Raw genomic sequence first — 19,415 nt, forward strand, 5'->3', positions numbered from 1 at the left:
TCCAGGCCAGGGGACCCAAATGAAAGCTAATTATGTGGCAAGGAATGCTCCCCTCCCGGCTCTCTCTCTCTCTCTCTTGCTCACTTACAATCAAAGACTTTGGCTACAGGTCAACCAATTGGCCCACAGCTATTTGTTTATATGCAATTTGTTAGAGGGCTGGCCTTCTCCTTTCACATTCTATTCAGGTCTATCTGGGTGAGACTGGCGTATTGTATTTCAGTTGGCGACATGTAGTAATACTTTGAGGGTAATGCTTTCAGATCCAGCATTAATGTGATTTCTTGATGTTATTCACAGAGAGGAGAGTAGAGTGATTAAATGATTCTCAAGGGGAATGGAACTGAATCAAGAGGGAAGAATGAAGTGAGAGGAGATTTGTTGCAAATGATTGTACTGCATTATGATGGGACTCCAATCACACACACACATACACACGCACATCACATCACACACACATACAGTACACACACGCTTTTCAACCACACAAACTCACTCCTTCTCTCTGACACACACACACATTCCTCCCAAAGAAAAAGAAATAAGCCATACAAATAGTGTATGTTGCAAAGTTCCGTGGGGACTTGAGGCTGCCAGCATTCACTATGCAGCATCAAGACAGAGGAGGGAGAGAGAGAGAGAGAGAGAGAGAGAGGGTGTGTGAGAGAGAGGGGGGAAGAGAGTGAGAGTGTGTGAGAGAGAGAGAGCTAGAGAGAGAGAGAGAAAGAGTAAGAGAGAGAGCGGGTGAGAGAGAGAGAGAGAGAGAGTGAGTGAGAGAGAGAGAGAGAGAGAGAGAGGGGAAAAGAGAGTGAGAGTGTGAGAGAGAGAGGGTGTTAGAGAGAGAGAGAGAGAGGAAAAGAGATGTGTGAGAGAGAGAGAGAGAAAGAGAGAGAGGGTGTGAGAGAGAGAGAGAGGGGAAAAGAGAGTGAGAGAGTGTTTGTGAGAGAGAGAGAGAAAGAGAGAGTGTAAGATAGAGAGAGGGTGTGAGAGAGAGAGAGAGAGAGAGGGGGGAAAAGAGAGAGTGTGTGTGAGAGAGAGAGAGAGAGAGAAAGAGAGTGTAAGAGAGAGAGAGAGAGAAAGAGAGTGTAAGAGAGAGAGAGCAAGAGAGTGTGAGGGGTCTTAAGTGGAAGAAAAGACAGGGATACAGTGAGGGGTACCAGGCACGGAGTAGCTGTTGTGGAGTGGCTGACGTGAATGCCAACAACAGTGCTACTCTCCTACTGCCAAGACGCAGGACTGGGGGAATTCAAACACAACCACGGCCACACACATGCACACACACACACACACACACAGTCTGATGTTTCTGCTCTACCAAGGTGGGCAAACCATTTTCCTGTAGACCTATTCTACTTCATATGCAGGGGCATGCAGTATTGAACACAAAACCAACATATTTACCCAAGTGGACTTTAAACAAAATGGTGACCAAATGTGCATTTGTTTTGTTATTTTTTTGTTGGGGTGGCTACAGGTACATTATCCATTTCCAATTATAAGTTTTTAAAACCTGTACCCGTTAGTGATGAGCGATTAGTGCTTTTTGAGGTCAGTTCGGTTTCAGTACAATTATTTTAAAATAATCACAGTTTAAAAAAAATATCAACATCACATGCATTATGAAAGAATGAGATGAAAATGATTATAGATCTTTCTAATTGAAATTCCAAAGCCCAAAACAGTTGTCACGATCGTCTGTTGAAGAAATGGACCAAGGCGCAGCGTTGTGAGCGTACATACTTATTTATTAACGATGTCGCCAACAATACAATAAACCTCCAAACGAAACGTGCTACCCACAAAACCAAAATGGAAAAATGGCAACCTAAATAGGATCCCCAATCACAGACAACGATAAACAGCTGTCTCTGGTTGGGAACCAATTCAGGCCACCATAAACCTACATTCCCCTAGACAATACAAAATCCTCATAGATAAACAAAAAACCCTAGACAAGACAAAACCCCTAGACAATACAAAAACTAAACAAACCACCCTTGTCACACCCTGACCTAACCAAAATAATAAAGAAAACAAATATAACTACGGTCAGGGCGTGACAACAGTAGACATTCAATTGCCAAAATATAAAAAACTTTCCATTGTCTCTGTCAGGTCCACATTGGGTAGACATCAATAGAAAAATAGGAAATTACTATGAAATAATACAATATTTCACTTGTGTATATTACTATATTTTTATTTTATGACTTTATTATTTTTCATGCTTTAAAAATCATATTTGTCATCTCTGCTCCGGTAGTAGCAGCCAAACAGACAAACTATCCATCTCTCTCTTCATTGTGTTGTGTACTTTCCTCTCTCATGCGGTCTGTGTATCTATCCTAACGTAGCAAGCATACAAGTGTATCCATCTGTCCGAGCCGGAAAGAACAGGCGCAATGGATTATGGTCATTGTAGTTCATTAGTAATTGAACCGTAATTGAACCGACATCGGTTATTAGTTGTTTAATAATGTTGGTTAATCGCTCAGCACTAGTACCACTGCAACTAGGATTGCTCATCAGTCCATTGTAGTTGGTATGTCTCTATAAGCTTGGCACATATAGCCACTGGCATTTTTGCCCATTCTTCAAGGCAAAACTGCTCCAGCTCCTACAAGTTGGATGGGTTCTGCTGGTGTGCAGTAATCTTTAAGTCATACCACAGATTCTCAATTGGATTGAGGTCTGGGCTTTGACTAGGCCATTCCAAGACATTTAAATGTTTCCCCTTAAACCACTTGTGTGTTGCTTTAGCAGTATGCTTAGGGTCATTTTCCTGCGGGAAGGTGAACCTCCGTCACAGTCTCAAATCTCTGGAAGACTGAAACAGGTTTCCCTCAAGAATATACCTGTATTTAGCGTCATCCATCATTCCTTCAATTCTGACCAGTTTCCCAGTCCCTGCCGATGAAAAACATCCCCACAGCATGATGCTGCCACCACCATGCTATACTGTGGGGATGATGTTCTTGGGGTGATGAGAGGTGTTGAGTTTGCACCAGATATAGTGTTTTCCTTGTTGGCCAAAAAGCTCAATTTCAGTCTCATCTGATCAGAGTACCTTCTTCCATTTGATTGAGGTACACTTAGGGGTGTACTCACTTTTGTTGCCAGCGGTTTAGACATTAATGGCTGTGTGTTGAGTTATTTTGAGGGGACAGCAAATTTACACTGTTATACAAGCTGTACACTCACTACTTTACATTGTAGCAAAGTGTCATTTCTTCAGTGTTGTCACATGAAAAGATATACTCAAATATTTACAAAAATGTGAGGGGTGTACTCACTTTTGTGATATACTGTATATACTGAGATCATGTGACAGATCATGTGACACTAAGATTGCACACAGGTGGACTTTATTTAACTAATTATGTGACTTCTGAAGGTAATTGGTTGCACCAGATCTTATTTAGGGGCTTCATAGTAAAGGGGGTGTTATTTTTTCATTTTTTCATTTCACTTCACCAATTTGGACTATTTTGTGTATGTCCATTACATGAAATCCAAATAAAAATCCATTTAAATTACAGGTTGTAATGCAACAAAATATGAAAAACGCCAAGGGAGATGAATACTTTTGCAAGGCACTGTATGAGGGCCAGCTTGGGAATTTAGCCAGGACACTGGGGTTAACACCCCTACTCTTACAATAAGTGCAAAGGGATCTTTAGTAACCACAGATGGTCAGAACACCCGTTTAACGTCCCATCAGAAAGACGGCACCCTACACAGGGCAATGTCCCCAATCACTGCCCTGGGGCATTGGGATGTTTTTTTAGACCAGACAAAAGAGTGCCTCTTACTGGCCCTACAACACCAGCAGCATATGGTCTCCCATCCAGGGACTGAACAGGACCAACCCTGCTTAGCTTCAGAGGCAAGCCAGCAGTGGGATGCATGGTTCAAAAGGCATATAGACTGGAGAAGGAAAAGTTGATATATACCAGAAAAGACAATGCATAACAACTGCAATACACTCTGCAGAAACTTTACAGTGACTCACAATAAGTGTATTTGAACACAGAGGCTGGAACAACCACATAATATGAGCCGAGCATCGTAACTCATTAAGAACACAGACACCATATGTCCCTCTCACTTTGAGACATTTCTCATACATTTCTTTAGGCTCTAACAGAATATGCATTCCAAATGGCACCCTAGGCCCTATATAGTGCTCTACTTTTGACCACTACTAGTGCGCTACATATAGAATAGGGTGCCATTTGGGATGGAAGCAGAGAAATAGGCTGCTATAAATGTTAAAGCAGGGTATATATTTTGCTTATCTGGAACATTTTCAGCATTTTGAAGACACCATCTGCTACAGTACATGGAGAGTATTAGCAAACACCTACTGCACCACTTTACACAGTGACCAAATTACAACGTAGGCAGGTAGAGAGAGAGACAGAGAGAAAGAGAAAGAGAGAGACAGGGAGAGAAGAGAGAGAGGGGGAGAAATGGGATAAAGAGAGACAGGGAGAGAGATAGAAGAGAGAGAATAAGGAGAAAGGGAGAGAGGGACAGAAAGACAGAGACAGAGAGATAGAAAAGAGAGAATAAGGAGAAAGGGAGAGAGGGACAGAAAGACAGAGACAGAGAGATAGAAGAGAGAGAATAAGGAGAAAGGGAGAGAGGGACAGAAAGACAGAGACAGAGAGATAGAAGAGAGAGAATAAGGAGAAAGGGAGAGAGGGACAGAAAGACAGAGACAGAGTTGATATTCCTCTATTGTGTGTGACCGACTGACTTGATATTTACCTATACATTTGCACTCTCTCTCCAAATTGCTATAGTATGGTCTAGAATGTATATTGCATGGCCAGACTGCATACCTCCTCCCTCTCCCAAGGTAAGTGGCGTTTCAGAGCAGTTAAGTGCCTCTGTTAAGTGCCTCTCATTTTCAGGGCAGGCAGAATCAAGCTTCCACACAGTCCTATTTGCCCTGCCTATCTCTCTCTCATGGAATTATCTGCAGACACTACGAAGGAATGAAACGGAGAGATCACACACACACACATGGACGCACGCACAGTCGCACACACACACTAGCGATCAGATCCCGTTGCTGCCGCTCGCCATGAAATATTCAGCTGTTCTCTACCCACAACAGAACGACAGCACACACACAGCCCTTCTTATAACATACAACTGCAATAGCTGCAGCGTCTATACAAGCGGAGCTTGAAGACATGGTTGGCTGCAAAAACCAGGATCTTGGCCCAAAATCAAAGCTATGGTAAAATCACTATTAACTGCCATGCCACTGTGACTGTACAGCGCAAGGTGTTATAGGTGATATATAGTCCTAGGCTAGAAAACAGTGCCCCTCTCTAGCTCTAACAGGATAAGTTACCCAGTCCCATTCTGTCTGTGTGACTGATATCAGCACTTCCAGCGTGCCCCAGTACACAGCTGTGTTATGGTGAAACCAGGCCACTGGGTTAGTGGCGCCCTCAGGGCACTATTAAAAGAGTTATGTGGAGGTATTGATAACCACTACATGTTCTTCTGCCTTTGTTGGAAAGGTTAGGATCTTTTTATTACATTATATCATGTAGAATGGGAACCGACACAAGCAACAAAAAATAAACACAAAAAACGGTATACTGTCTGACCCTGTACTCCAGTCAACAGTATGTTCCAATGGGGTGTAAGATATTAGCCATCATAGTGCAAGGGGACAAGCATTCACTTTCCCTTGACTTTCTATGATCTAGTCTTGGGACACTATAGTGGTTGGTATGAAGGCTCACCGCCCATCCCACCCTGCAAGAGCTGACACACACACACACACACACACACACACACACACACACACACACACACACACACACACACACACACACACACACACACACACACACACACACACACACACACACACACACACACACACACACCAGGGTTGTGGGTTTGCTTCCCACTGGGGACCAGTATGAGAAAATGTATGATCTCACTACTGTACGTTGCTCTGGATAAGAGCGTCTGCTAAATGACTAAAATGTAAAATGTATGAGAGAGAGAGAAATCTAAATCAAAAGATAGAATGAAGAGAGTACTGCTTGTCAAACTACTAGACATGTATGAGGACAGGTTGCACATCACTGCTGAAGGGGAAGTGTTGGAAAGGATGTTGAAGACTAGATAGATCACTTCCCCTATTACTGGGGGTTGTCGTGGAAAGCAGTCACTCTCTGTGTCCAAAATGGCACCCTCTGCCCTATGTAATACACTACTTTAGTGCACTTTATAGGGGATAGGGTGCCATTTCAGACAGAAGTCAGTAGCCCTGAGTAAGACCAGTGTGAACTGAACTGAGACCAGCAGAACCAAACACATGATACGCATCACACCATGGCTGTCAATTACCCTGACAGACAGACAGACAGACAGACAGACAGACAGACAGACAGACAGACAGACAGACAGACAGACAGACAGACAGACAGACAGACAGACAGACAGACAGACAGACAGACAGACAGACAGACAGCTATGAAGCAACCACAAAGTATATGAGCACATACACACATACAGTTGAAGTCGGAAGTTTACATAGCCAAATACATTTAAACTCAGTTTTTCACAATTCCTAACATTTAATCCTTGTAAAAAAGTCCCTGTCTTAGATCAGTTAGGATCACCACTTTATTTTAAGAATGTGAAATGTCAGAATAATAGTAGAGAAAGATTTAGTTCAGCTTTTATTTATTTCATCACATTCCCAGTGGGTCAGAAGTTTACATACACTCAATGTATTTGGTAGCATTGCCTTTAAATTGTTTAACTTGGGTAAAACGTTTTGGGTAGCCTTCCACAAGCTTCCCACAATAAGTTGGGTGAATTTTGGCTCATTCCTCCTGACATAGCTGGTGTAACCGAGTCAGGTATGTAGGCCTCCTTGTTAGCAAATGTTTTTCAGTTCTGCCCACACATTTTCTATAGGCATGAGGTCAGGGTTTTGTGATGGCCACTCCAATACCTTGACCTGGTTGTCCTTAAGCCATTTTGCCACAACTTTGGAAGTATGCTTGGGGTCATTGTCCATTTGGAAGACTCATTTGCAACCAAGCTTTAACTTCCTGACTGATGTCTTGAGATGTTGCTTCAATAAATCCACATAATTTTCCTTCCCATGATGCCATCTATTTTGTGAAGTGCACCAGTCCCTCCTGCAGCAAAGCACCCCCACAACATGATGCTGCCATCCCCGTGCTTCAAAGTTGGGATGGTGTTCTTCGGCTTGCAAGCCTCCCCCTTTTTCCACCAAACATAACGATGGTCATTATGGCCAAACAGTTATATTTTTGTTTCATCAGACCAGAGGACATTTCTCCAAAAAGTACGATCTTTGTTCCCATGTGCAGTTGCAAACAGTAGTCTGGCTTTGCCAAAATATGGCGGTTTTGGAGCAGTGGCTTCTTCCTTGCTGAGTGTCGATATAGGATTAGTTTTACTGTGGATATAGATACTTTTGTACCTGTTTCCTCTAGCAGGAGACAGGAGACAGAACTCATCTCCTTCCTGAGCGGTATGACGGCTGCGTGGTCCCATGGTGTTCATACTTGCGTACTATTGTTTGTACAGATGAACGTGGTACCTTCAGGCATTTGGAAATTACTCCCAAGGATGAACCAGACTTGTGGAGGTCTACAATTATTTGGTTATTATTTGGAGGTCTTGGCTGATTTCTTGGCTGAGTTTGAAGGTAGGCCTTTGAAATACATCCACAGGTAAACCTCCAATTGACTCAAATTATGTCAATTAGCCTATCAGAAGCTTCTAAAGCCATTACTTTATTTTCTGGAATTTCCCAAGCTGTTTAAAGGCACAGTCAACTTAGTGTATGTAAACTTCTGACCCACTAGAATTGTGATACAATGAATTACAAGTGAAATAATCTGTCTGTAAACAATTGTTGGAAAAGTTACTTGTGTCATGCACAAAATAGATGTCCTAACCGACTTGCCAAAACTATAGTTTTTTAACAAGACATTTGTGGAGTGGTTGAAAAACAAGTTTTAATGTCTCCAACCTAAGTGTATGTAAACTTTCAACTTCAACTGTATATGCACACGCGCAAACGCACAGCTCACCCATATAACCACGCACGCACGCACGCACGCACGCACGCACGCACGCACGCACGCACGCACGCACGCACACACGCACACACACACACAAGCAGTACGTACACACAGGCGCACGCACGCATGCTCTCACACACACACACACACACAGTCTTGTACAGCTAACCTTGTGGGGACATACAATTCAGTCCCATTCAAAATCCTATTTTCCCTAACCCCTAACCCTAACCCTAAACCTAACCCTAATCCTAACCCGTACTCTTACCCTAACCCTAACCTTAACCTTAACCCTAACCCTAACCCAAAAACCTAAACGTTATCCTAACCCTAAACCTAACCCTAGCTCCTAACCCTAAAACTAACCCTAGCTCCTAACCTTAATATTTAACTTAATTCTAACCCTAACACTAATTCTAACCTTAACCCTAAACCCCCTAGAAATAGCATTTGACCTTGTGGGGACTAACAAAATGTCCCCAGCTGGTCAACTTTTTGTTCGTTTACTATTCTTGCAGGGACTTCTGGTCCCCACAAGAATAGTTAAACACGTCCACACACACACACACACACACACACACACACACACACACACACACACACACACACACACACACACACACACACACACACACACACACACACACACACACACACACACACACACACACACAATGTTTTCTCTACTTCCCCTTAGTAAATACAACCCAGTAGCTGGAAGTGTCGACTGAGGCTCCAGTCGGGTCACTCACTGTATGTTGACGCAAATATTTGAGGAAGTCACTGAACTATAAGCAGAAAGCACACAGACCAAAGGAGCAATATGTCTGTTATAACACCGTCTGACCTTCCTCAATTTCAAGTATGCTGTGTTAAGACCACTGCATATTGTGACTACAGTTCTGGCTGTGGTACCGTGTTGAGGAGAAAACTCTGTGCTGAAATAGTCTGCCAGATATAATGGAACTTCCTCTACAGAATAAACTTCCTCTATTGCTGCAGGGAATGATGATACCAAATGGATTGTGTATTCCATACATCATTGTGCTGGTAAAGGCTATGTTTTCCAACCCTATAACATCACTTCTGTTATTCCTAAATTGTGTCTCAAAGGAGGAGTGTGGGTGTGAGAAAGAGAAACACTGTGTGAGGTTTAGTGTGAGTCGGTGAGACGGGACGTGTGTTTGTTGGTCTGACCATTGCACAGTGGGAGAATGTGAAGTTTGCAGTATGTCGGAAAGGTTTACAGTCAGTGAGTGAGTGAGTGAGTGAGTGAGTGAGTGAGTGAGTGAGTGAGTGAGTGAGTGAGTGAGTGAGTGAGTGAGTGAGTGAGTGAGTGAGTGAGTGAGTGAGAGTGTGTGTGTGTGTGTGTGTGTGTGTGTGTGTGTGTGTGTGTGTGTGTGTGTGTGTGTGTGTGTGTGTGTGTGTGTGTGTGTGTGTGTGTGTGTGTGTGTGTGTGTGAGTGAGCGGAGGAAGGTAGCGAGCCAGAACTGAGCTCCTGTGACAGCTCCTCTATTCAGCCCCCACATCACAGGAAAATCAGCGACCTAATTAAAGAGAGAGGGAGAGAGAGACAGTGAGAAAGGATGGAACAGACAGGGTATGGATAGATGGAGAGTAGGGTTGCAAAGGGTCGGAAACCTTCTGGTAAATTTCTGGATATTTAAGTTTTGCTCGATATTCATCATAAACGTTAGCTTATAACAGTGAGCCTTTTTGTGGGATACACATAAGGCAATTCTAGGTCTTGTGGCATATTTTGGTTAAACTATCCCCAATTCAATTGAATTGCAACCCTCTGCACGCACAGTGCATTCTTCCATCACATGTGCAGTGCATTCTTCCATCACATGTGCAGCGCACTCTTCCATCACATGTACAGCTGATTCTCAAGATCTTGCACACTAATGAGATGCTATTGAGCCCACACTACTACACTGTCTGAGCCAAGGACTACATGCTTTCTGGTAAGTTTTGATTACAATACTGGGTGGGGTGAATATATTTTATATGACATACATGATTTTTTGTTAACTAGTAAATAGTAGCTTACAGCAAAGTGTGTTTAAATCATTTCTAACTCGTTAACAATTTCTGCTAGTTAGTTTTTGCTTGCTTGAGCCTGCTAACTGAGGAGTGTTAATTCACCTGTTTCCATACATGTTTCATTTTAAAACATTTATCTTACAAAGGAGTTGTTTAATCTAACTGCTTAACTATTTATCTTTACATGGAATTGTATTTATTTATTTATTTTACAAATGTTTTTCTCATCTTTACCATCTTTACATGAAAATGCCACGGGCACTAAGTAATGGGTGCGTGTTGGTGGCAGGGAAGTCAGGCAGGAGAACGAACTAGGAAAAAACGGAGTTGTTTAATATATGTTGATAACACTCCGAAAACCAAGATTTACAAAATAACAAAAGTGGGTACAAAACCCGTCGCACACCAACATAATACATGCACATCACATACAAACAAACAATCTCCGACAAGGACATGAGGGGAAACAGAGGGTTAAATACACAACATGTAATTGATGGGATTGGAACCAGGTGTGAAGGAAGACAAGACAAAACCACTGGAAAATGAAAAATGGATCAGTGATGGCTAGAAGGCCGGTAACGTCGACCGCCGAACACCGCCCGAACAAGGAGAGGGACCGACTTCGGCGGAAGTCGTGACACACTATCTGATGTGTGGAGACATTTCACTGCAGCTAATGTAGAAGGAAAAGCTGTGTACATTTGCAAATACTGTGCCAAATCATATGTGAAGAATGCAACAAAGATGCAGAATCATCTGGCCAAGTGCATAAAGTTCCCTCAGCGCTCACAACAAGCAACCTCTGACAAAAGTCCCTCTACTTCTAGTCGAGGTGAAAATGATGAATCAGACACCTTATCGATAGCAACAGCTCATGGTCCTCCTGGAATCAGAAGTTTTTTTGACTCAATGGGGGAACGTAGTCAGAGAAATGCTGATGAATGTCTTGCTCTAGCTGTGTATTCAACTGGTTCACCTCTGATGCTCACAGGCAATGTGTATTGGAAGAGATTTCTGAATGTTCTTCACCCAGCATACACCCCCTCCAACCAGACATGCTTTATCTACTCATTTGCTGGATGCAGAGTTCAACAGAGTTCAAGTAAAGGTCAAGCAAATCATAGAGAAAGCAGACTGTATTGCAATCATCTCTGATGGTGGTTGAATGTTCGTGGGCAAGGAATAATTAACTACATCATCTCCACCCCTCAATCAGTATTCTACAAGAGCACAGACACAATTTGCACTGGTGACAGACAATGCTGCAAACATGAAGGCTGCTTGGTCTAAAGTGGAGGAGTCCTACCCTCCCATCACACACAGTGCTGTGCTGCTCATGCATTGAATCTGCTCCTCAAGGACATCATGGCACTGAAAACAATGGAGAGAGCAAGAGAGCCAAGGAAATGGTTAGGTATGTGAAGGGTCATCAAGTTATAGCAGCAATCTACCTCACCAAGCAAAGTGAGGAGAATAAGAACACCACATTGAAGCTGCCCAGCAATACCCGTTGGGGTGGTGTTGTCATCATGTTTGACAGTCTTCTGGAGTCTTCTCCAAGAAATGGCCATATCACAGTCTGCCGTTATGAACAGCCCCATCGAGAGGATCCTCCTGGATTATGTATTTTGGGAGAGAGTGGTAAGCAGCCTGAAACTCCTGAAACCTATAGCAGTAGCCATTTCATGGATTGAGGGAGACAATGCCATCCTGTCTGATGTTCAGACTCTGCTTGCAGATGTAAGAGATGTTCTGCCCTGCCCACTTCACTGTTGCTCCAAGCAGAGGAAACTGCAGTTCTGAAATACATCAAAAAGCACGAAGACTTCTGCCTGAAGCCCATACACGCCACAGCATACATATTGGACCCCAAGTATGCTGGCAAGAGCATCCTGTCTGGTGCAGAGATCAACAAGGCCTATGGTCTCATCACTACCGTGTCTCGCCACCTTGGCCTGGATGAGGGCAAGGTTCTTGGCAGTCTGATAAAGTACACTTCCAAGCAAGGGCTTTGGGATGGAGATGCAATATGGCAGTCGTGCCAACATATCTCATCAGCGACCTGGTGGAAGGGACTTTGTGGATCTGAGGCTCTTTCCCCTGTTGCCCCCATCATCCTCCAAATCCCACCAACATCAGCCACCTCAGAGTGCAACTGGTCCTTGTTTGGGAACACACACCAAAGCACGCAACAGGCTGACCAATAAAAGGGTCGAAAAATTTGTGACCATCCAGGCAAATTTGAGGCTTTTTGAGCCTGACGATGAGCCATCTTCAACAAGGTTGGAAATTGACAGTGAAGATGAGGCCTCAGGGTATGAAGTTCAAGAGGTGGACATTGAGGTCCAGGGAGAAGGCATGGAAGCCCGAGAGAAAGACAAACAAAGCTTTAGTTTCTAGACTATCATTTTACAGATGTATGTTGAAAACGTTTTTGGGAGATGCGATGGATCATTGGGTATCATTCAATATTCCCTTTCTTTTGTTGTTCAGTGAAATCATCCCATGTGAAGAGTCAACTCAATTAAAGTTCAATTCGTAAATATATATATATTTTTATTTCTATTGGAAGGATTTAATAATTTGCAATTATGTCTACTTATGATACGGTAAAAGGTTTATGTTTCTGTCTCCATATGATATGGTAAATATATCCAATGCAAAAAACATCTACATTTAAATGGTATTAATATTAATTTGCATATATTTCCGTTAATTCCCATATATTCCCATTAATTCCCACGGAAAGTTTCCACCTCTGAATATTCCCCAAAATGCGCAACCCTAATGGAGAGATAGAAAGGGGTTGGAAGACAACAGAAAAATGGGCAGTAAAAGAAAAAAAAAAAAGAACAACATGCAAGTGTAGCTAAAGAAGCTACAGTGTGAAAGAGAACGATAGATTAGAACAGAGGCAAGGAGGGAGGCTATTGGAAAAAGGGGTAGGGTTGGAGGGAGGGAGGTAAAACCTTGGCCTTGGGCTATATCAGATGTGCTGGCTCAGATTTGGGGAGAGTTGGAGAGAGGGGCAAGAATGCTGCCACAAGCACTTTCTCCCTTAGAATGTATCCCTTATAGACTTATAGCAGGGCATAGGCATACACAGACCTACACTGCTGTACTAAGGAGATAAAAGAGATAGAGAGAGGGGGTAGATGGAGGAAGAGAAAGTGAGAGAGCAAGAGAGAGAGAGAGAGAGAGAGAGTGGGAGAGAGTCGGGGGAGGGAGAAAGAGACCACGGGAGAAAGACAGAGAGTGATAGAGAGTAAGAGAGTGAGAGAGAGAGAGAGAGAGAGAGAGAGAGAGAGAGAGAGAGAGAGAGAGAGAGAGTGATAGAGAGTAAGAGAGTGAGAGAGAGAGAGAGAGAGAGAGAGTGGGAGAGAGTCAGGTGAGGGAGAAATCGACAGCAGGAGTAAGAGAGAGAGAGAGAGAGAGAGAGAGAGAGAGAGAGAGAGAGAGAGAGGGGGAGAGAGAGAGAAAGGGAGAGAGAGAGAGAGAGAGAGAGTGGGAGAGAGTCAGGTGAGGGAGAAATCGACAGCAGGAGTAAGAGAGAGAGAGAGAGAGAGAGAGAGAGAGAGAGAGAGAGAGAGAGAGAGAGAGAGAGAGAGAGAGAGAGAGAGAGAGAGAGAGAAAGGGAGAGAGAGAGAGAGAGAGTGGGAGAGAGTCAGGTGAGGGAGAAATCGACAGCAGGAGTAAGAGAGAGAGAGAGAGAGAGAGAGAGAGAGAGAGAGAGAGAGAGAGAGAGAGAGAGAGAGAGAGAGAGAGTGGGAGAGAGTCAGGTGAGGGAGAAATCGACAGCAGGAGTAAGAGAGAGAGAGAGAGAGAGAGAGAGAGAGAGAGAGAGAGAGAGAGAGAGAGAGAGAGAGAGAAAGGGAGAGAGAGAGAGAGAGTGGGAGAGAGTCAGGTGAGGGAGAAATCGACAGCAGGAGTAAGAGAGAGAGAGAGAGAGAGAGAGAGAGAGAGAGAGAGAGAGAGAGAGTGGGAGAGAGTCAGGTGAGGGAGAAATCGACAGCAGGAGTAAGAGAGAGAGAGAGAGAGAGAGAGAGAGAGAGAGAGAGAGAGAGGGAGAGAGAGAGAGAGAGAGAGAGAGAGAGAGAGAGAGAAAGGGAGAGAGAGAGAGAGAGAGAGAGAGAGTGGGAGAGAGTCAGGTGAGGGAGAAATCGACAGCAGGAGTAAGAGAGAGAGAGAGAGAGAGAGAGAGAGAGAGAGAGAGAGAGGGAGAGAGAGAGAGAGAGAGAGAGAGAGAGAGAGAGAGAGAGAGAGAGAGAGAGAGAGAGAGAGAGAGAGAGAGAGAGAGAGAGAGAGAGAGAGAGAGTGGGAGAGAGAAGTCTGGATAACCATTCACTCAAGCTATAGGCATGACAAGTAAAGCCATTCTAGATGAGTGGACTCAGCATGCTGCTACAGTGAGGGTCAATGACAGACTGAATCCTATCAGTCACACTCTCTTTAGGATCAACTCTTCATAGCCAGGGTCTAGTCTCGACCATTGTGAGTGGTAGAGCTAAACTAATGACATTTCTAGACTTAACACCCTTTAAGCTTAGGTGAACAGAATCAGCCAAACTAGTGGTTAATATTACAGTTCAGCAGTGTGTGTGTGTGTGTGTGTGTGTGTGTGTGTGTGTGTGTGTGTGTGTGTGTGTGTGTGTGTGTGTGTGTGTGTGTGTGTGTGTGTGTGTGTGTGTGTGTGTGTGTGTGTGTGTGTGTGTGTTTTTGTGCCTGTATGTGTGTGTGTGTGCGTGCCTGGCTGCGCGTGCATGCATGTGTCTAAGCATTTTGTCCTTTTGCTGACCACCTATCTCACAGTCTTATATTCATTCCAGGATAGTCTGTGATGTGCCTTTAGCTGCATTCTAGATGAGTGGACTCAGCATGCTGCTACAGTGAGGGTCAATGACAGACTGAATCCTATCAGTCACACTCTCTTTAGGATCAACTCTTCATAGCCAGGGTCTAGTCTCGACCATTGTGAGTGGTAGAGCTAAACTAATGACATTTCTAGACTTAACACCCTTTAAGCTTAGGTGAACAGAATCAGCCAAACTAGTGGTTAATATTACAGTTCAGCAGTGTGTGTGTGTGTGTGTGTGTGTGTGTGTGTGTGTGTGTGTGTGTGTGTGTGTGTGTGTGTGTGTGTGTGTGTGTGTGTGTGTGTGTGTGTGTGTGTTTTTGTGCCTGTATGTGTGTGTGTGTGCGTGCCTGGCTGCGCGTGCATGCATGTGTCTAAGCATTTTGTCCTTTTGCTGACCACCTATCTCACAGTCTTATATTCATTCCAGGATAGTCTGTGATGTGCCTTTAGCTGCATTCTAGATGAGTGGACTCAGCATGCTGCTACAGTGAGGGTCAATGACAGACTGAATCCTATCAGTCACACTCTCTTTAGGATCAACTCTTCATAGCCAGGGTCTAGTCTCGACCATTGTGAGTGGTAGAGCTAAACTAATGACATTTCTAGACTTAACACCCTTTAAGCTTAGGTGAACAGAATCAGCCAAACTAGTGGTTAATATTACAGTTCAGCAGTGTGTGTGTGTGTGTGTGTGTGTGTGTGTGTGTGTGTGTGTGTGTGTGTGTGTGTGTGTGTGTGTGTGTGTGTGTGTGTGTGTGTGTGTGTGTGTGTGTGTGTGTTTTTGTGCCTGTATGTGTGTGTGTGTGCGTGCCTGGCTGCGCGTGCATGCATGTGTCTAAGCATTTTGTCCTTTTGCTGACCACCTATCTCACAGTCTTATATTCATTCCAGGATAGTCTGTGATGTGCCTTTAGCTGCATTCTAGATGAGTGGACTCAGCATGCTGCTACAGTGAGGGTCAATGACAGACTGAATCCTATCAGTCACACTCTCTTTAGGATCAACTCTTCATAGCCAGGGTCTAGTCTCGACCATTGTGAGTGGTAGAGCTAAACTAATGACATTTCTAGACTTAACACCCTTTAAGCTTAGGTGAACAGAATCAGCCAAACTAGTGGTTAATATTACAGTTCAGCAGTGTGTGTGTGTGTGTGTGTGTGTGTGTGTGTGTGTGTGTGTGTGTGTGTGTGTGTGTGTGTGTGTGTGTGTGTGTGTGTGTGTGTGTGTGTGTGTGTGTGTGTGTGTGTGTGTGTGTGTGTGTTGTTTACTATATTTGCCACGGGTAGTAGTTGGGGGAGGGAGGTTGCATTTGTGAATAAATTAAAAGGAGAGTCTGGAACGGTGACGATGCTTTGGCATGTGGCAGTGTGTGTGTGCGGTGCACGCCCGTTTGTGTGTGTGTGTACAGTACATGTGTGTGGCCCAGTGTGTGTCAGAGAGAGTCCATGCTCCAGAGTATCTGTCCAGATGCTTGTGGCAAGGGGTGACCTCAGCTCTGCCAGTCAGACAGCCTGGCCCTGTGACACAAACACACAAACATGCACACACACACACACACTGACACACACATATGCCAGTGAAGGGCACACAAACGTCCAAAACACACATGCACTAGCATGCCAAAGTCATATACTGACTAGAGGGCATTTAAACTTCCCAAACAGCTAGTGAAAGAGGAGCTACACAAAGGTATGTGGACACCTGCTTGTCGAAAATCTCATTCCAAAATTATTGGCATTAATATGGAGTCGGCCATCCCTTTTCTGCTATAACAGCCTCCACTATTCTGGGAAGGCTTTCCACTAGATGTTGGAACATTGCTGCGGGGACTTTCTTCCATTCAGCCACAAGAGCATTAGTGAGGTCAGGCACTGATGTTGGAAGATTAGGCCTGACAGTTGGCGTTCAAATTCATCCCACAGGTTTTGGATGGGGTTGAGGTCAGGAATCTGTGCAGTCAAGTTCTTCCACACTGAATTCGATAAACCATTTCTGTATGGACCTCACTTTGTGCACAGAGTCATTGTCATGCTGAAACAGGAAAGGGCCTTACCCAAACTGTTACCAAAACGTTGGAAGCAGAGAATCGTCTCCAATGTCATTGATTGCTGTGGCGTAAAGATTTCATTTCAGTGGAACTAAGGGGCCTAGCCCAACCATGAAAAACAGCCCCAGACCATTATTCCTCCTTCACCAAACTTTACATTTGGCACTATGCATTCGGGCATGTACTGTTCTCCGGGCATCCGCCAAACCCAGATTTGTCCGTCGGACTGCCAGATGGTGAAGCATGATTCATCACTCCAGAGAACGCGTTTCCACTGCTCCAGAGTCCACCATTCCAGCCGACGCTTTCATTTTGCATGGTGATCTTAGGCTTGTGTGCGGCTGCTCGGCCATGGAAACCCATTTCATGAAGCTCCTGACGAACAATTCTTGTGTTGACATTGCTTCCAGAGGCAGTTTGGAACTCGGTAGTGAGTGTTGCAACCGAGGACAGACGATTTTTATGCGCTTCAGCACTCAGCGGTCCCGTTCTGTGAGCTTGTGTGGCCTACCACTTCGCGGCTGAGCCGTTGTTGCTCCTAGACGTTTCCACTTCACAATAACAGCTCTTACAGTTGACCGGGGCAGCTCTAGCAGGGCAGAAATTTTAGGAACTGACTTGTTGGAAAGGTGGCATCCCATGACGGTGCCACGTTGAAAGTCATTGAGCTCTTCAGTACATGCCATTCTATTGCCAGTGTTTGTCTAAGGAAATTGCATGACTGTGTGCTCGATTTTATACATCAATCAGCAACGGGTGTGGCTGAAATAGCCGAATCCACTAATTTGAAGAGGTGTCCACATTTTCCCCTGAATCATTCCACTGCTTATTTTAAATCCAATGTATATTTCAACCGCTATAACTCAGCGTCTCCATTCTCAAGGCTGTAACATGATAACACTGTACTACTTACTATATTATTGCAACACTTATTGCTGTAAGTGTTGCCTGAAGAACTCAATGCATCTCCTCAGTTATGCTGTATAAAAACAATATTTTTAAAGTGCAGTTGTTCTGTTCTGCATATATATTGAAACTTTACCCCAGGACGTATAAATCAAACACATAGATCACACACACACACACACACACATACACACCCGCACACACACACACACACAATGACATTAGCTGAGGTGGGGAAGTAATTTTAAGCCAATGTTGAGCCCTGTATATCAGGCAACACAGCAGAATGTAAAACCTTATTACAGTACCATCATCACACATAATGAGATCAAAGATGCAATCTGTATATACTCTTTAATATGTGTGTATGAGATAGAGGAGAGAGAGAGAAGGAGTCCGGGAGAGAAATGGAGAAAGAGTATTGCATGTGAAAAATGGAGAAAGAGATAGAAAGAGAAATCGAGAAAATATAATATTGTGTAAGAATAATGCGTAAGAGAATTAGTGAGAGAAACAAAGAGAGAAAGAGAGGTAGCTGTCGATGGTCATTTGCAGTCCTCCTTGTTAACCACTGACTGTACTGTTTAATGATGCCTGCTCTGTCCTTGGGTGTCATTGAGGGGACTGCTGGGGCCAATGATGTATATAAACCCTGGATTGCTGATGCTATGTATTGGCCATTGAGAGTCTTTGAAGCCACCGGTCGGCAATATTGGGACTCCCAGTAGGACCAGTCCTCCATAGGCATGAATGGAATTCTACAGTATTTAAATTAAATTTATTTTATTTTAATTTTTTCTATTTTCCCCCCCTTTTTCTCCCCAATTTCGTCATTTCCAATTGGTAGTTACAGTCTTGTCCCATCACTGCAACTCCTGAAACGGACTCGGGAAAGGCGAAGGTCGAGAGCCGTGCGTCCTCCGAAACAACAAACCCGCCAAGCCGCACTGCTTCTTGACACAATGCACGCTTAACCCGGAAGCCAACAATGTGTCGGAGGAAACACCGTACACCTGGTGACCGTGTCAGCGTGCATGCACCCGGCCCGAAACAGGAGTCACTAGAGCGCGATGGGACAAGGACATCCCGGCCGGACAAACCCTCCCCTAACCCGGACAATGCTGGGCCAATTGTGCGTCGCCTCATGGGTCTCCCGGTCGCGGCCGGCTGCGACACAGCCTCGGTATCGAACCAGGATCTGTAGAAATACAGCTAGCACTGCGATGCAGTGCCTTAGACCGCTGCGCCACTCGGGAGGCCAACACTTAAGGACAAGGACAAAATGACATGTATTTATGTATTTTTGTTGTTGTAGTGGGGTCAGTAACATTAGTCATCTCTAAAAATTATACTTGAAGGATTTGAAAAATATATATTTTATTTTAAAAGTTTGCATGAAGCTGTGTGTAATAGAATAAATTTGGCAGTTCTATAGCTTCCAAAATATTGTTTACAA

This window comes from Salvelinus namaycush, chromosome 39 (genome assembly GCF_016432855.1).
Source record: "Salvelinus namaycush isolate Seneca chromosome 39, SaNama_1.0, whole genome shotgun sequence".
Lineage (NCBI taxonomy): Eukaryota > Metazoa > Chordata > Actinopteri > Salmoniformes > Salmonidae > Salvelinus > Salvelinus namaycush.